Source organism: Panthera tigris, chromosome D2 (assembly GCF_018350195.1).
Source record: "Panthera tigris isolate Pti1 chromosome D2, P.tigris_Pti1_mat1.1, whole genome shotgun sequence".
Taxonomy (NCBI): Eukaryota; Metazoa; Chordata; class Mammalia; order Carnivora; family Felidae; genus Panthera; species Panthera tigris.
In genome coordinates this window covers 75,977,641-75,983,857 of record NC_056670.1, presented here as the reverse complement: position 1 = coordinate 75,983,857, position 6,217 = coordinate 75,977,641, and the positions used below count along the sequence as shown (strand labels likewise).

General features: G+C 42.3%; 1 pseudogene; it reads right to left on the bottom strand.

The window, feature by feature from the left end:
• Positions 1-4,126: 4,126 nt before the first annotated feature.
• On the bottom strand, positions 4,127-4,282 carry LOC122232177 (annotated as a pseudogene).
• Between the last annotated feature and the right edge of the window lie 1,935 nt (positions 4,283-6,217).

Below are 6,217 nucleotides of genomic sequence, written 5' to 3'. Positions count from 1 at the left end.
GGGGCGGGGTGGAGGAGGGATGACTTTCAGGGATCTGTGACCGTACTGACATCCCCCAAATGTTTTCTCCACACGTGCTTTTGATCTGGGGGGATAGAAACTTCTGTTTTCCTTACATTTTAATAATACCGCTGCTGATAACTTCCCCTGTCTGGGTTTTGGTACCCTAACCGGAAGTTGCATAGAGACACCTAAACACCCTTTGAACACTCACCATGTATGCCAATAATGCATCATCCAGCACATGGGGAGTTTGTCCCAGTGGAAAATACAGCCGGCCGGGTAAAAAACAGGTTCCAGTTGGAAATACGTACTGCCCTTTGTAATGGGACTGCCAAGAATGAATCATGTTCCAAATACGTCCTTTTAAAAGAATAATGCTGCCCTCTGACACCAACTTAATAGGTTTTTCCCTCTTTGGAAGTAAATTTCTTCTTCCTGTGCAGTTTCACTAATGTTTGTGAGTCAGATGCATATAATTGCCTGCCTGACTGTGTCCGGCCATCTTTGCTACAGTGAACTGCCTGCAGTTAACTCATCATTTGCATGCATGGGCTGGAGGAAGGTGAGATTTAGCCTTTGGCTGGGATCAGGGACCAGACCGAGGCATTGACCTGTATCTGCCTTTACTGCTGATGGAGACTTTGTCAAATAGTATTGACTGTCAGGAGTTTTATCCCCTGATCTGTAAGGTAGTATCAGAATGCCCATCTTACCGAAGGAGCTAGAAGACAGACGGGATAATGTGTGTGAACATACTTGGATGCTGTAAATCTCTATGTAAATGTTAAGTATGTTCTCCATTTTAAAATCTGCCAACACATATCTCTTGGGTGTGTTAAACCACATACATCCATGCTTCCAATCAACCAGAGACCTTACTTTCTCTGGGCCATGTGGCAGAGAAACAAAATCTAAATTATTTTGTTTGAACTGCTGTTTCACTTTAGAAACTATGAAGTCTTCAGAGAAAATAAATATTCTGTGATAGTCACAGCTGTGCCCCTATGGGAGCAATTAGGAGAATCTCATAGGCAAAATTATATATAAAATATGCCCCAGGAGATTCATTTTTCCACTGAGCCATTCCATAAAAATGGGAACCATTCCTATCCATACCCCATATCATTCCCTAAAGACATAAAATCCTTGTAGATTATCAGGGTTACTTATATTTTGTTGCAAATATAAATATTAGTTATATAGGCTGTTAGGATTTATTATTTATAACACATAGGGTCACCTCAAATGCTTAGATACCATTTATAAAAGGTAAACAATTTGTTTTCTTGCAAAAATAGACTTAAACCCATAAAGGATCCTTCCCACTCTAAAGATAATTCATGTCTCTTTACCCTCTAAGGAAATTAAAATTTCTGGCCATGGGCTTGGCGTGCATCCATTACTGGTATGCCCATCTGTCCAGGACCGCCCCATCTCATAGCACATCTGAATGACCACATAAATCTGCTTCCTAAGCCACACTTGCTGGCATCTAAAATTTCAAAGACAGAATCATCGACAACACCCACAGCTAAGAGAAGTCAAGCAGAAGAATCGTAAAGGCCATTTGTTTGGAGAGAAGGTGGCCATTGGTAAGAATCAAAGAATGGGGGTACGGAAGTCAGAATAAAGGACTTAAGGTAGGTTTGGATGCTAGGAAAATAGAAGCACAGATACTCATTTGCTTGACAGATACATTAGCAATGGAAAAGGGGAGAGGAATAGAACAATGCCCCAAAGGAAGTCATGCATCTATTTTCTTGGTTGCTTACAGCCCCAAAGGCCCATGTTTCAAGACCAAGGGAAAGGAGCTAATGAGATCTTACCAGCTGTAAACTGTGCCATCTTGGACAAGTTACTTGACTTTTCTGAGCCTAAAAAGTTTCTTCTGTAAAAAAAGGGATGATACCATAAATTTCACTGCTAATGAAGTAATTCATGAAATGCCTAGCTTCGCATAGTACGTGGCACCCATTAAATGATCAAGAAATAAGATGCTGATTAGCAAAAAGAAGGAGGATGAAGAAAAAGAACAGCCAAAGCAGCAACAGAAGAGGGACAAGGTGGGGAAGGAGATGATCCTGGAGAAGCTAGAAAGGGATTCTCTGCAATGAGAGAGAATAAGGATGGGTGCACGTGCAGGTAGAGGGAGAGACGTTCTGGCAAAAAGTTAGGAGGGGAAGTTCCTGATGGACGTTTCCAGTTTCCTCAACAAAGGACAGACACATGTCTGTTTTGCTTTGTTCTGTTTTTGAAACAACTGGGAGGGGCACTTAGGTTCCTTCCACCCTCCCATTCTTTCCTTCTTTCTCTTTAAGGGAAAATGAGCAGGAGTTCCTGAGTGTTTCTTTTTCAGTGTTTTCTACCTTCATGTGAGATTTAAAGAACTAATGTTCATTCTGTAGGCTCTTGTAAAGCATTCCGAGCTCTTCTGAAGAAGGAGCCGTAGAAAGGGAAATAATAGCTCTAAGGAATGTTGAAAGCCTTACAGTATTAATGTAATGATATGCAGCCCAGAAATGGATCCCAGAGCCAGAGAAGCTTGGGTATCGGACAGAAAAATGTAAACTTAATTGGAAATCTTGCCCAACCTTGTATCTGCTATGCACTATTTACTCTGTTTGGGGGCTTTCCTTGTAATTGGGTTATTAAAATGCAATCACTTTCCCTTTTTAGGTTACCTGAAGCCATATCATTTTTCCCAAGCAAAGGGCAAAGACGAAAGTTAAAATAAAAGCCTGGCTTTGCATATCACGTAAAATATCTTTGAATGGATTTATCCATTTATTGAAGAAATGTTTCATGAGAACCTACTATGTGCTAGGCATTTTGCATTTAATGGAGATATACGCCTCATGACTTCTAGAATTGTTAGGAGAAATTTCAATTCTGGATGAAATGATAAATAAACATAAGCTATTGTCTCCCTTCCTCAAACCCAACTTTGAAGATTTGGGGAAAAAAGCAAAAGACATGTGGATGTAACCCTGCACTTAACATCAAAACCGTGAATTATACATAGGAAGACAGAAGGTGGTTGAGTCTCGTGCATAAGGAAAATGACAGCCTATATCAGGAGAAGCCAAAAAGCCATAGGTGGGAAGTGTGCTTGGGCGGGGGTGCTGGCTGATGGTAACTTTTTCTTTTTTCCACCTTGACCTCAGTGGACTACTGACTTGTCACTTCCGTGGCAAATCACCTCCCTAGCCCAATACTCCCTAGGGGCAATCAGGTGATGTGGGGGCAGAGCTGGAGCCCCTCTGGGGTGATAAATGTAGGGAGGCTGGTCAGCCCCTGCATATTTCCTCCTCATATCCCACAATGCCTAAAGCAAAGAGGGATGGTTTTTGGAAAAGAACAGTTACCAAGTTTCTCTGAGGGTGAGAGTCTGGGAGGTGGGGGTAGGGGCTGGAAGGTAGGAGCAGAAAGCAAACTGGGAGTGGTTTATTTCTTTTTAAGTAATTTCCACACCCAGTGTAGGGCTTGCTTGAACTCACAACCCTGAAATCAAGAGTCAGAGGGTCCACGTACTAAGCCCATTGGCCACCTGGGAATGGCTGATTTCTAAGAATAACACCAGAGGTGGTCCCACTTGAAGTATCCTCCTAACCCCACAGTCTAGCGTTTGTCTCTCCCTCAGGTACACATTACTCTCTACCTTAACTGAAATTCCCAAGGGAACACGCAGGGGATAGATAATGAGACATCGGCAGGGCACACGGACCCTGAAAGACAACATACTGACAGACCTGTAGCGGAGAAATTTAAAATAAGCCCAATAAATATCTTGAAATATCTTGAAATAAACAAACATCTTTAAATAAATATCTTTAAACTTGAAACATGAAGGAAGAGCAAGAAGTTATGAATACGACACAACGGGAGATCCTAGGTATGAAAAATCCAAGTGTAGAAATGTAAAACTCAGTTGATGTGTTGAAGAGTTGAATGGCTACTTTCAAAGAAGAAAGATAAATTTAGGAGAGAGAGATGAGGTGTAGGAGGTGTGGGTGAGTAAAGGAATTAACAAGCTTTATTTTTGGTTTACATATGCAATGACCTCCTATTACTTCTCCCTTACAAAAACCAAAGTACTACCAAGGCAACCAAAACGAATGCTCCAGATGTGACCACCATGACAGAGACGAGCTAACGGGATGGAGGAGAGTGTGTGAATATTCTTCTAATAGGAAAAACACCTGTAATAATAAAATGAATAACAACTAAAGCCTAATAAATTATACTACACTTGATCTTAGCCAGAAGGCCGAGAAGCGATAAGCCTAATAAATTATAAAATAAAAAAAATGTGTTTTGGCAGGGGGAAAGGAAAAGGGGTGAAGACTGAGATGGGCTGGGGCTGTTGTCTTCATAATCCTGGAGGTAAAACAGTAACATAACATCCTCATTCAAGTACATGGAGAGCATGTAATCACTCAGACTATGTCCCTTTGGATCAAAGGAGCCCCCTCTGAGACCTCATTTCTGAAATCCACGTTCAGTGTAAGTCTTATGCCCAATGGCTCCCCCCAAAAATGCAACCATTCCATACTCAAGCCAGACCTTAGCAGTACCCAAATGCAAAATATAAACACATTATTGGGATACTATTTCCATCACTTTCTCCGCCCCCCCCCCCCCCCCCCGCCCCACACCCTCTCCTGGACTATTAGATTTTAGATTACAAACCATCCTTGGGAAATTTCCATCCTTGGAAAACCATCCTTGGGAAATGCTTCTGGTGTTTCTGAGCCTGGCTCAGCGAATAAGCAGATGATTCATTAAGCAGAATGATAGAACTTCCACTCTGCAGTTACCCACCCTTTTCTCTGCAATAGCTTTTAGAGCAGCCTTTCATCTGCCTTCAATTCGTTGGTCCTTCTCTAATTAGCCCAAGTATTTCATTATCAGCCCATGCCTGGTCAATCATCTGGCTACCAGCAGTATCAATCAACAAGACATCTCCGATTTAATCTGTAGGCTCACAGCACTGGGACGTCATGTGTCCTCTTCTGTCAGAGATTTATTAAGGAGGGAGGATTTATTGCCCTCTCAGCAGATACTTCTTTCATTGTTATCTTCTTATTATGGTTGGTTAAACCTCCACTGTGATCCCTCCCATCGTGTGGACCTCCACGTGGAAAGGTATTTTGTACTCAGGGAAGAGTCCCTGATGTCACCAACCCCCAAGCAGTATCTTCAGGAATCACGTGGGAGAACGTTTACCATCACAGGCCAGGCAAGGGCCATGGGAGGCTTGAAGCCTCTCCTTATGCTTTGTGTTAACTGAATTTAATGAAAGCTGCTTAGAAGGATCATAATGAGGCCTTGACATTATTAGTTTCTTTACAAAAGTGACTGGTCAAATTCCTTGAGACTTAGATTTTTTGTGGGGGCAGTCATGGAAAGGACTGAATTGTAAAAAACAGGGTTTAGGGGGGGCTGCCTGAGTGGCTCAGTCTGTTGAGCATCCGACTCTTGACTTGTCTCAGGTCGTGATCTCATGGTTTGCGATTTCAAACCCTGCGCCAGGCTCTGTGCTGACGTGGCGGAACCTGCTTGAGATTCTCTCTCTCTCTCTCTCTCTCTCTCTCTCTCTGTCCCTTCCCTTCCCCCCCCCCCCAATAAATAAATAAATAAACTTCAAAACAATTAAAAACCAGGGGTTTTTTTCACAAGTTGTGTTTTTTTGTTTTAGTAAATTTCTCCTCAACTCAAGGTTCTAAGAACTTCTTGATTTGTTCAACTAAGCACCCATGGTATGCAAGGCCTATGCCGGGTGCTGGGGAGATGGTGGTGTTGAAGTCGGGTCTGGCTTGTTTACCTGAGGAAAGAACAGTAACAGAATTCTCCGGAGCTCTTCCAACAGGTAAGGTCTTTGATTCTGACCGTGCTCTATAAAAAGGGGCAAAACAAAGCTACAGCGTCTTTGGAAAAATTTCCCCAACAGACACAGTGCTGAATTTCTCAGGATATGCTTTTTAGTTATCTTAGCCTGTCACAACTAGAGAGCATCAGACCCTGAGCGGATTGTATTATTTGGTTCCTCGTTTCCTTAGCAGAGGTACAGGGAGCAAATCAGCCAGGCCCAAGAAAGAAACTGTACTACTCTTTTAGGCATTCAATTTTCTATTTATTTCTTGTTATGAATATACTTCCGTATTCCAGGTTAGAGGGGAAAGTGTCTGTACGACAGCGTTTAAATTGCCCCTTT